We start from the raw sequence: 12,759 nt of genomic DNA, 5'->3' as shown, positions 1-12,759 counted from the left end.
AGAATTTGTTTAACTGACTTGCCTAGCTAAATTTAAATTAAATAAATAAATACATAAAAAAAAAACGTATGTGTTATTTAGATTCTGAACTAAATTTAGAATCACACATTAGGAATGTGACCAAAAAAGCTTTTTACCACCTAAGGAACATTGCCAAGGTGCAGCCGTTTCTATCTCAGTCTGATGCAGAGAGACTCAGCCATACTTTTATAACAACAGGGTTGACTACTGTAATGCTCTCCTGTCTAATCTACCCAAGAAAGCCATTGGTCAACTGCAAAACATACAAAATGTTGCAGCACGGGTACTAAGCACGATCAGATTTAGAGCACACCAAGAGAGCAGTTTTAAGTTCTCTGCACTGTGAATAAATTTTAAGATGATTCTATTAGCTTTTAAATCAATCCCGAATGTGCTCACAAGTATATGTCAAACATGCATTTAAGTTATTTACCCATTAGGTCCCTCCGGTCTCTGGCACTGGCCGTTTAACTATCCCAAAGCATAGGACAAAGAGAAATGCAGAGGCAGCCTTTAGTTATTATGCCTCTGGAATAGCCTGCCAGAGAACCTGAGTGGTACCAACACTGTGGACATAAAGTTGAAGTCGGAAGTTTACATATACTTAGGTTGGGGTCATTAAAACTTGTTTTTCAACCCCAATTTTTTGTTAACAAACTATAGTTTTGCCAAGTCGGTTAGGACATCTACTTTGTGATTGACACAAGTAATTTTTCAAACAATTGTTTACAGACAGATTGTCACTTATAATTCCTGTAACACAATTCCATTGGGTCAGAAGTGTACATACACTAAGTTGACTGTGCCTTTAAACAGCTTGGAAAATTCCAGAAAATTATGTCATGGCTTTAGAAGCTTCTGATAGGCTAAGTGACATCATTTGAGTCTATTGGAGGTGTCCCTGTGGATGTATTTCAAGGCCTACCTTCAAACGCAGTGCCTCTTTGCTTGGCATCATGGGAAAAACAAAAGAAATAAGCCAAGACCTCAGAAAAAGAATTGTAGACATCCACAAGTCTGGTTCATCATTAAGAGCAATTTCCAAACGCCTGAAGGTACCACGTTCATGTGTAGAAATAATAGTACGCAAGTTTAAACACCATGGGACCACGCAGCCGTCATACTGCTCAGGAAGGAGACGCATTCTGTCACCTAGAGATGAACGTACTTTGGTGCGAAAAGTGCAAATCAATCCCAGAACAACAGCAAAGGACCTTGTGAAGATGCTGGAGGAAACAAAAGTATATATATCCACAGTAAAACGAGTCCAATATCGACATAAACTGAAAGGCCGCTCAGCAAGGAAGAAGCCACTGCTCCAAAACCGCCATTAAAAGCCAGACTACGGTTTGCAACTGCACATGGGGACAAAGATCGTACTTTTTGGAGAAATGTCCTCTGGACTGATGAAACAAAAATATAACTGTTTGGCCATAATGACCATCGTTATGTTTGAAGGAAAAAGTGGGAGGCTTGCAAGCCGAAGAACACTATCCCAACTTTGAAGCACGGGGGTGGCAGCATCATGTTGAGGGTGTGCTTTGCTGCAGGAGGGACTGGTGCACTTCACAAAATAGATGACATTATTAGGAACAAAAATGATGTGGATATATTGAAGCAACATCTCAAGACCTCAGTCAGAAAGTTCAAGCTTGGTTGCAAATGGGTCTTCCAAATGGACAACGACACCAAACATACTTCCAAAGTTGTGGCAAAATGGCTTAAGGACAACAAAGTAGTCATCACAAAGCCCTGACCTAAACACTATAGAAAAAAAGTGTGTGTGAGCAAGGAGGCCTACAAACCTGACTCCAGTACACCAGCTCTGTCAGTAGGAAAGGACCAACATTAAACCCAAGCTTGTGGAAGGCTGCCCAAAATGTTTGGGTCTTTTTTTCTCTCAGTAAAGTGCTTTGTATTCCATGTCCGAAATGTCCTGTATTAAGTTTGATTTGATTTGAAGAGATAAAGGATGGACCGGTGCTGCGCTAAATACGGAAGTGATCCGATGAAGCGGATGCTAAGCTAAACAACGGTTTCACTAACACATTCTGGAATATTTAGTTTACAACATCAATCCCCACCTTTATTAATAATAAGTGCATCAATTACTTTGTCCCCACAGTGACCGTATGCACATATCCTAACCAGAAGCCATGGATTACAGGCAACATCCACACTGAGGTAAAGGCTACAGCTGCCGCTTTCAAGTAGCAAGACACTAATCAGGATCTTATGAATAATCCCCCTCAGACGAACCATCAAACAGGCAAAGTGTTAATACAGGACCAATATAGCATCCGTCTAGACCAGCTCTGACGCTTGTCAGATGTGGCTGGCTTTGCAAACTATCACGAATTAGAAAGGGAAACCAAGCTGCAGGCTGTCCAGTCACGTGAGCCTACCATACGAGCTAAATACAGTGCATTCAGAGAGTGATCAGACCCCTTGACATTTTCCACATGTTCTTACTTTACAGCTTTATTGTAAAATGGATTCAATAAATATAAATCCTCAATCTACACACAATACCCGAGAATGACAAAGCAAAAACAGGTTTTTAGACATTTTTTGCTAATGTATTAAAGATAAAAAACAGAATAACCTTATTTACATAAGTATTCAGACCCTTTGCTATGAGACTCGAAATTGAGCTCCGGTGCATCGTGTTTCCATTGATCATCCCTGAGATGTTTCCCCACTTGATTTCTACAAATATCTGCAGCATTGGTGTTCCCCAACAACACAGTGGCCTCCATCATTCTTAAATGGAAGAATTTGGAACCACCAAGTCTCTTCCTAGAACTGGTAACCAAGAACCTCTGTGGAGATATGGGAAAACCTTCCAGAAGGATGACCATCTCTGCAGCGCTTCACCAATCAAGCCTTTATCGTAGAGTGGGCAGACGGAAGCCACTCTTCAGTAAAAGGCACATGACAGCCCACTTGGAGTTTGCCAAAAGGCACCTAAAGGACTATTAGACCATGAAAAATAAGATTCTCTGGTCTGATGAAACCAATATTGGACTCATGAGCCTGAATGCCAAGCGTCACATCTGGAGAAAATCTGGCACCATACCTACAGTGAAGCATGGTGGTGGCAGCATTATGCTGTGTGGATGTTTTTCAGTGGCAGGGACTGGGAGACTAGTCAGGAAAAGATGAACAGAGCAGATCCTTGATGAAAACCTGCTCCAATCCACTCAGGGCCTCAGACTGGAGGCGAAGGTTCATCTTCCAACAGGACAACGACCCTAAGCACACAACCAAGACAACTCAGGAGGGGCTTCGGGACGAGTCTCTGAATGTCCTTGAGTGGCCCAGCCAAAGCCCGTACTTGAAACCGATCGAACATCTCTGGAGAGACCTGAAAATAGCTATGTACTGATGCAACCCATCCAACCTGACAGAGATTAAGAATATATGCAGAGAAGAATTGGAGAAACTCCTGAAATATAGGTGTGCCAAGCTTGTAGCGTCATACCCAAGACGATTTTAGGCTGTAATCCTTGCCAAAGCTGCTTCAACAAAGTACTGAGTAAAGGGTCTGAATACGTATGTAAATGTAATATTCCCATTTTCTTATATTGAATAAAAAGGGGTCTGAATACTTTCCGAATGCACTGTACGTTCTACACTGAACCATGCAGGAGTGCACCAGCTGTTCCAGATGACTGTGTGATCACACTCTCCATAGCCGATGTGAGTAAGACCTTTAAACAGGTTAACATTCACAAGGCTGCATTGTTCTTACATTACACTTGATCAGTATAGCTTTTGAGCCAAATAGATAACAGAGTGAAGATGTCCTCCTCTCCTCTTCTCTCCCCCTGCTTTCTCTCCTTCCTCCTCTCCCCTCTCTTCTCTTCTTCCTCCTCTCCTCTCTTCTTATCTCCCCCTTCTCCCCTTCCTCCTCTCCCAGCCTCCTCGCTCCTTCTCCTCTCATCTCCCCTCTTCTCTCCCCCCTCTCCTGCCCTTCCTCCTCTCCTCCCTCTTATCCCCTTCCTCCTCTCCTCATCTCCCCCTTCTCCCCTTCCCTCTTATTTCCACCCTCTTCCCTTGATACATTAATCGCTTGCACTCCTCACTTTTGTTATTTTTGTATTTTTATATAACCTTCATTTAACTCGGCAAGTCAGTTCAGAACTAATTCTTCTTTACAATGACGGCTTACCAAAAGGCAAAAGGCCTCCTTCGGGGATGGGGGCTGGGATTAAAAAGATATGACAAAACACACATTACGACAAGAGAGACAACACTACATAAAGAGAGACCTAGACAACAACATAGCATGGCAGCAACAAATGACAACACAGTAGCAACACAACATAACAACAACATGGTAGCGACACAACATGGCGGCAGCATAACATAGTAGCAGCACAAAACATGGTACAAATATTATCGGGCACAAACAAAAGCACAAAGGGCAAGAAGTTAGAGACAAAAATATGCCACGCAAAGCAGCCACAACTGTCAGTAAGAGTGTTCATGATTGAGTCTTTGAATGAAGAGATTGAGATAAAGCTGTCCAGTTTGAGTGTTTGTTGCAGCTCGTTCCAGTCACTAGCTGCAGCGAACTGAAAAGACGAAGGACCCTGGGATGTGTGACCAGAGGAAAAACCAGTCACTTATAGTGGACTTTTCTTAATCTCAAGAGAAATAAAAGTGCTTCTCAAACTATTGTTTTGGAATCATTTAAGTCCAAAGTATTTGTCCTAAGACCCCCATTAGGAGCACCAATGAAATGCTAAAGAGAATGGACCATAATACAACAAGAGAAGTACGGGAGAAAAATAAGAAAACCAAGGTCTCTCTCTCATTTATGAATAGCTGTGCTCATTGACTACTGAGAGTTCTCTCCTTAACGGTCCTTTCGAGCAATTAAAAGACATGAGAGAGAAATAGCCATTTTGATACTTATGTGAGACAAATTATCTTTGTTTGAGATTAACTTTTAAGCACTATCTGAGACGTCTAAAATATATCAATATAATCTCCCCAGGATCTCACTCTTGTTTTATACAGTATGTGTCTCATGAAATTGTTTGGGAGCAATAGGAAGAGGATGTTCTAAATTCTTGCCATAAAATCTGGCAGCAGAATCTTCTTCACCTATCTTTAGTTTTTTGTTGCCTTCCTGGGCTCTTGATTGACTTTTGTATATTCTACTGTAGCTCTGTAAAATCTGCCATCTGCCCACTTTGCCAAAACTTTCTCGCCAGGCCGCAAGATGTTGAACTGCAGAATGGGCGTTTCATCCTCCTGAAGGATGTCTTGAATTTCAAATATATTTGCTGAGTATCCATCCTCAAACCTCACAAAGGCAATCAGACCTGAAAAGACCAATACATTAACACTAGAAGCACTGAGCAGTCAAAATTACCATTGTGGGATTTAAAAAACAATCCCACACACTGCTCAGAACCAATACAAACAGACAATTGTGCAAGTAAAATTTTAAATGTTTAAAACCTCCTGTGCCATCAGCATCATGAGAAGGATCTTCTTGTTCCATCTCCCTGAATTTAGGTGCTGGCTTTCGCTGTCTATTTGATAACTCTCTAGCTGGCAGATACTTCTTCATTATTTCTATTTATTTATTTAAGGCTCTGTCGCTGCCGAGACCCATGGGGTGGCGCACAATTGGCCCAACGTTAGGGGAGGGTTTGGTCTGCATGGATGTTCTTGTCCCATTACGCACCAGCGACTCCTGTGACGGCCCGTGCGCAGTGCACGCTGACGCATTCGCCAGGTGCACGGGCCGTCACAGGAGTCGCTGGTGCGTAATGGGACAAGAACATCCATGCAGACCAAACCCTCCCCTAACGTTGGGCCAATTGTGCGCCACCCCATGGGTCTCGGCAGCGACAGAGCCTGGTCTCAAACCCAGATTCTCTAGTGGCACAGCTAGCATTGAGATGTGATGCAGTGCCTTAGACCACTGTGCCACTCGAAAGCCCCAACTTCTTCATTCTTGATCATTTCAGGCTGGTGGGTGACATCAAATGCAGTCAAAACACTGGAAATTGAGCCTACAACTATGAGTAAGACAATGGAATAGAGTGTTTCCCACAAGAATAGCTACACCTGTCACAGAATGTTTAATGTGTGGTTACCAATGGTGACAGGGACTCACCATCATGTTGGAAGACCAAGCCTTTGAAAGGGGGTGGAAAGCGGAAGTTCATTTTCTCCCAACTGCCTGAATTACATAGACTGTCTGGATGGGGTGATGCTATTAGCTACTCATTGGGAGACTGGTACCAACCCCTCTACTTCAAATGCACTAGCTGATTGGGGCGGCAGGGTAGCCTAGTGGTTAGAGCGTTGGACTAGTAACCGGAAGGTTGCAAGTTCAAACCCCTGAGCTGACAAGGTACAAATCTGTCGTTCTGCCCCTGAACAGGCAGTTAACCCACTGTTCCTAGGCCGTCATTGAAAATAAGAATTTGTTCTTAACTGACTTGCCTAGTTAAATAAAGGTAAAATAAATAAAAATTGGAGATGGAAACTCATGACATATAGATTCTCTGCATATTCAACCCCTTTTTGCCCCAGGAATATAGGATACAACACTTTCCACCCCCTTTAACAGCCTATGTGATGTAATTCAGTCCTCAATGTTTTATTTTGTATACCAAAATATTGTTGCATAATCTAATTCAACTTAATATAGACAACTGAAGGACATTAGCTAGTAGGTCCATAAACATTTATGATCCCATTTCAGATGCATTAGATAGCGCCAACACATAATTTACTAGGTTGTTGTGTGGCTTGGTCTTGTGGGGTTAGTTAACCACCACACACTTCAAACGTTTGAGAAAGGCCTCTATTGAAGTTAGCCATGGTGGCAGGGGATAGCTAATTGTAATGCTCACCTACATTTGTAACGTTATCTTTTTACATCTGTTTTCAACACAAGCCCTAGTTAGGTAACATTGGATAGCTTTGTAAAGACATGTCTCACATAGCCAAAGTTACCCAAACTAATAACACTAATGTTAGTAACATTAGCAATATTAATGAGCTACTAGCTAGTGTCATGACGTGGCCCTCTTTGGGTATAGCGAGTACACTCCCCCTCTCTCTCACCACCTCTCTCTCCCTCCTACCCAGGTTCTGTTATCTCAGGTCGTAAATTGCTGGAGGAGACTTTCCTCAGGGCCAGGCAGTATAGCGAGAGATAGTTTCACAGTAGAACAAAGGAACTTCTTCTACATCACAAAACTTGAGAACTGAACAATATCCATGTTTTGGATGTGTAAACGATCGGTGGAGAAGCCAGCTACGACCGGTCCGTTTTGTTTCATGTTTTGACCTCATGGAAAGACGATACAGCCACATTACCATAACTATGTTTATACAGGAGCCTCCGTTATATGAAGTTTGTATCTAATTATTGTATAAAATTAATGAGTAAAGATGGAACTATTTGTGAAATTATGTAACGTGATTTTAAACTGTTAATGTGAGAGAATTGTATCCCTTTAAATATTAAATAAGTCATTGGCCCGCCCCATGAGCACAGACATTGATCCTTTTATACTGTTCCGAATAAAACCCCCACCTGGAGAAATCCTCTTCAGACCACGCGTACCACAAAAACCTCAGGAGGGGCTAAGGTTGTAATGGTTGTTTAATTCCTAACCAAACCACATGGAGCATTGGCTACAGTGACATAGTAGTTAGGAGTCACTCAGAGTGCAACACGGGGAAGGGAATCTCCAGTGCACTCTTCCAAAGGCTAGCATCCCGGAGTCGCTTCTTCACTATTGATGTTGAATGGGTGTTTTGAGGGTACTATTTAATGTGGCTGCCAGTTGAGGACTTGTGAGGCGTCTGTTTCTCAAACTAGACATTCCAATGTACTTGTCCTGTTGCTCAGTTGTGCACTGGGGCCTCCCCCTCCTCTTTCTATTCTAGTTAGAACCAGTTTGTGATGTGCTGTGAAGAGCTCTTCTTTGTCTACACCCATTCAGCATCGTTCACACCCTCTTACGCTTTAGCCCCACCCATCTCAGAGCGCTCTCGGAGCGCACACTTGACGCTCTGGCTGATGATTCTTACCTCTTGATAACATGAAAACAGCCTAACCAACAATTTCCTTACACCTTTTTGCAGTCGTTTACTGACACCGGCCATATTCAACGGGTGTTGTACACACATCACGTAATGTTAGCTAGTTAAACAACAAGGAACTGTGCCAACAATGCCACAGTGCTGGGTGCTAACCAACCATGTTCAATATTAGCTAGCTAAGCTAACATTAGGCTCAAACTACAACAGCAAATGGCTCTGGGAAATGAATAATAACTTCAGCTAGGGAGCTAGCTAGCTAACAGTACACTTTAGCTTAAGACATTTAGATATCTTGCTAGGTAAACAATGTACGTAGCTAGGTAAACAAAGTGTAAGTTCACACACATCATGTAACATTAGCTAACGAGCCAGCCAGCTAACATTAGCTAGTTAAACAATAATGAACTGTGCCAAGAATGCCACAGTGCTGGGAGCTAACCAACCATTTTCAATGTTAGCTAGCTAAGCTAACATTAGGCTCAAACTAGAACAGGAAATGTCTCTGGGAAATGAATTATAAACTCAGCTAGGGAGCCAGCCAGCTAACATTAGCTAGCTAACAGCACACTTTATCTTGAAATTAGAAATCGTGTAATATCTGAAGATGTAGCTAGCTAGCGCTAGACTATCTTACCTGTTTTGATCATAATGCATGAAGGACGTGTCTCCCTGTCAGGAATGCCATGCCACGGTTTCTCTTAGTTTGAAAATGTAATCCGGAGACAGGTGCTATCATACTCTAATTCCACTGATTTCAAAACGTGATCCTCCAAAAAGTGGAGAGCAACACTAATGCAGCTTCAATACATAATATATATTTTTCTAAAGCAGCGTTCGACAGGATTACCAACACAGACTGAAGAGCTGAAATAGACAGAAGCCTTCTATGGCAGACCAAACTCCTCTCTGGGCATGTCCAGCACACTCATTATCTAAGCCAATCATGGCCAGTGGGAAGGTTGCCAACTTTTTCTGTGGCTTAACCAACAAGGCTCATAATTTAACAATTGTTTTCGTATTTACAGAAAGCATACCAGTTTGTTATTAAGGCACATGAAATTTCACATGTTCGAGAAGGCATTTCTGCCAAAAAACGCATTTTGATAAAAACATATTTTGTTATGTTCAAACAGCTCTCTTGTGAAGTTGTGACTTGCAACATACGCCTAGTTTCCTGAATCTGGTCAAGTTTGACCCGTTCTACTGTTTCCAATAAATACATATTCCAAAGATAGTCTGGGAAAGTTGTTTGATGCAACAGATCCCAAATTAATATAATCACTAGCATACCTTTTTAAAGCAATGAGGCTGAAGCAACAAATCAGTACATTTAGCTTAAAATGTTGCTCAACTATTAGGCCATTTCCTCCCATTATTTTTGCACCACTGCCCACATGGCAGTAGGCTATAATAGTGAATGTTCCAAATTCCAATCAATTAGTGAGAAAACACCATCAATAGTGACCACAAATTGCGATGATGCAAGTAATGCTGTTGTTATATAGATGCATTTTTATGGTGAAAATGATCTTCCCCATACTTGAAACTCAAGCACTGCGTATACCAGTTAGACTCTACACTAGTTGTAAAGCGGATTAATGTGCTTAATTTTTCAGAAGTTTTTTGGCCACTTTAGTGATGAAAACGTTACCAAACATATCGGCCTATGGGCTAGGCTACACGAGGTGTGCTACTTTGATTTTAAAAAGTACAACAACAGAAAAGTACAAAAAAAGGCATGCACTGTTTCTTACCTTAATGTACATGAGCAGGGCATCAAGTGATAATGTATAATTCACAAATGATAGGCTAATATTGTCACCCATCAGACTGTTCATGATTGAATCTTATTTTTATGTTTACAGTACTAAATAATATATACGTGACATTTGTTTTGATTTAGAATGGTATATTAACATGCACCTGTCTTGAAACAGAGGCAGGTCAAAAAAATACATAAATAGCGAATGGAGGACTCTTTTCCCATGTATTATTGTCATGCCAGCCAAGTAGACTATACTCCTGTTGTATAGTGTTTAATATTAGGAAAGTTGAGAAATAAATAGAGTAGGCCTAGCCTATAGACAGCCGATGGGATCCTCCTCTTTTTAATAGAGGACATCACCCTGTTTTCTTCCGTAATTGCATAGCCATTGTTATAACATGCAATATCTGCTCTGCTTTGTTCAGAATCACTAGAAGCAGCAGACACGGCAATCCAATTTTGCCTTTGTTATTCTTATTATCCATGGAATGTCTCTGCTGATCCAGTCATCTCATTATACACAGACAATATATCTCAATCGCTCCAAAAAGCATTGACGATCATAAATAAATTTAGCTTCATCTCAAAATGTCTAACCAAATCAGGCCTACTGCCTCTTAACCCGATGGAGGATTCCATCTTACTCATGGAGTCCCAATTGTTTCCCATTGTAAACATTTGGGAGTATATACATTTCTTTCCTTCGATAAAACCATTGCCAGAAACTTTGACAGAATGCTCAAATCAATTGAATCTGACCTCAGCCGACTAAATAATATCCCAGTTGCTTTAACCGGCAGAATATCTATTGTCAAAATGAATACAGTATAAAAACACGGCTGAATTTCTGTAGTTCAATGCTTCCCATGGCTCTCCCTTCTGGCTATTGGGTTTCAAAATGTATATGGCAAGGTAAACAATCCCGGATAAAAATGAACAAATTTACAAAGAGGGAAAGACGTAAGAGGACTATCCGTACCAAATGTTAAATTGTATTTCCAGGCACTAGCATTTCACCCCATCCTCAATTGGTTTAGACATGATTCTTCTGCCCCCTGGCTGAGTATACAGAGAAATATGGTGTCTCGTATTGCCTCAGAAGTGGTGGATATATCCCTTAAACAATCCAAGCTACGCTTTTGTCATATTACTGCTCACACAATTTATATTTAGCACAAAATGGAAAAACTATTTAACTAGGAATCAAAATGGCATGCCATATATATTTACAAGCATATTCCAATATTTTACAATAATGCAGGGTGGTATCTTTCATCCCCCAAATGGTGTAAATGTAGAATCTGTACCCTAACCAATATCATGGACAGTAATGGTTTGAGAACATTCCAAGATTTAAAAGATACATACACATTACCAGGCAACTCTTTTTTCTATATTTACCACATTCTATATTTACTACCAAACATAGTTTCTGGGTGGGGAAGGAGGATTCAGATTCAGAAAAATGTCCTCAGAGAGGCAATTCATCTTGCAGCAGTCATAAAACATAACACATGTAAACATTTAAAATAAATACCAAAGGATATTTACAAGCAAATAGGCAGGGTAAGTACAGTTTCATAGTGTAAGTGCTAAGTGCAATTAGTCCAACATTTTGTTAAATTGCAGAGTTGCATTCCGAATAAAAGAGTACTTGGCCCTATTTTTTTAACCTTAGGTAGTCTGTACCTGCGGCCAGAGGGAAGGAGGTGGAATCCAGGTGTGGAGTGGATTGGAAGAGTCAACCACTATTTTATTTGCCTTATGCAAGGCTCTGCCCAGGTAGAGGGATGACAGTTCTTGCTCTTGCTGCCCCATGATTTTTCCTCAAGTCCTGACTATCTTGCCCAACCAATGTTTCTGTGCAACCTTGATATTCCCAAACCAGCCGGTCAAGCAGTAGGACAGAATGCTCTAAATGAATGATATTTGTACTCCTCCACTATTTCAATGGGCTCACCTCTTATCAGTGATGGTGCGTGCATGGTTGCGTTCCTTCCGAAGTCAATCACCATGCCTTTTATTTTTTATGTGTTTAATTTTAGATGGGATGACTCACACCAGACAGTAAAATCTTCGAAAAGACTGACCAAAGCAGTATGGTCAGCATATTTTACTAGATATCTGATAATGCAATAGCTAGGCCTATATCTGAAGTGTATACGATCTGGCACGCAGAGGAATGCGCCCACAGACTCACTGTTTCTACCTATGAGCTAGTGAGCTAGCTAGCTAACTAACTAACTTGTCTTGTACTCATATAATAACAACATAAGGGGAATTCCAATTCATGGTAAACAGTAGCCTACATAAGAAGTAAAGTTAAAGGAGTGGACACGTTGGCCTACCTGGGTGTATTTTCACTCACAATGCATTGATGATGACAGTTTCAAAACTCAGTTATTGCATGTGGTCGTTATTTATTTCAGATACAAACCATTGAATAGGATATGACAAATGCACAGGGATACTGGCTGTACAATTCATTAAATCAATTGATGTGATCTGGCAGTTTGAGTGGCGGGTTTTATGTAAATAAAAATGTTTCAACAGAAAAAATAGTACTGTGGTGGGTGCATGTGATGTGGACCAGGTGCTGTTTTCAATAAAATTGACCTGCACAGAACTGACTAAGTGGGAAAATCTCAATTGTTTTACAGTGCATTGAAAAAGTATTCATCCCCCTTGGCGTTTTTCCTATTTTGTTGCAATACAACATGTATTTTAAATTGATTGGATTTTATGTAATGGACATATACAATGTAATGGACATATACAAAATAGTCTAAATTGGTGACGTGAAATGAAAAAAATAACATGTTTCAAATAATACAAACAAATGGTGTGTGCATGCAACATGCCTACCAATTTGAATATGAAAAATATTT

Source organism: Oncorhynchus kisutch, linkage group LG11 (assembly GCF_002021735.2).
Source record: "Oncorhynchus kisutch isolate 150728-3 linkage group LG11, Okis_V2, whole genome shotgun sequence".
Taxonomy (NCBI): Eukaryota; Metazoa; Chordata; class Actinopteri; order Salmoniformes; family Salmonidae; genus Oncorhynchus; species Oncorhynchus kisutch.
Note: the sequence above shows the minus strand (reverse complement) of the source record.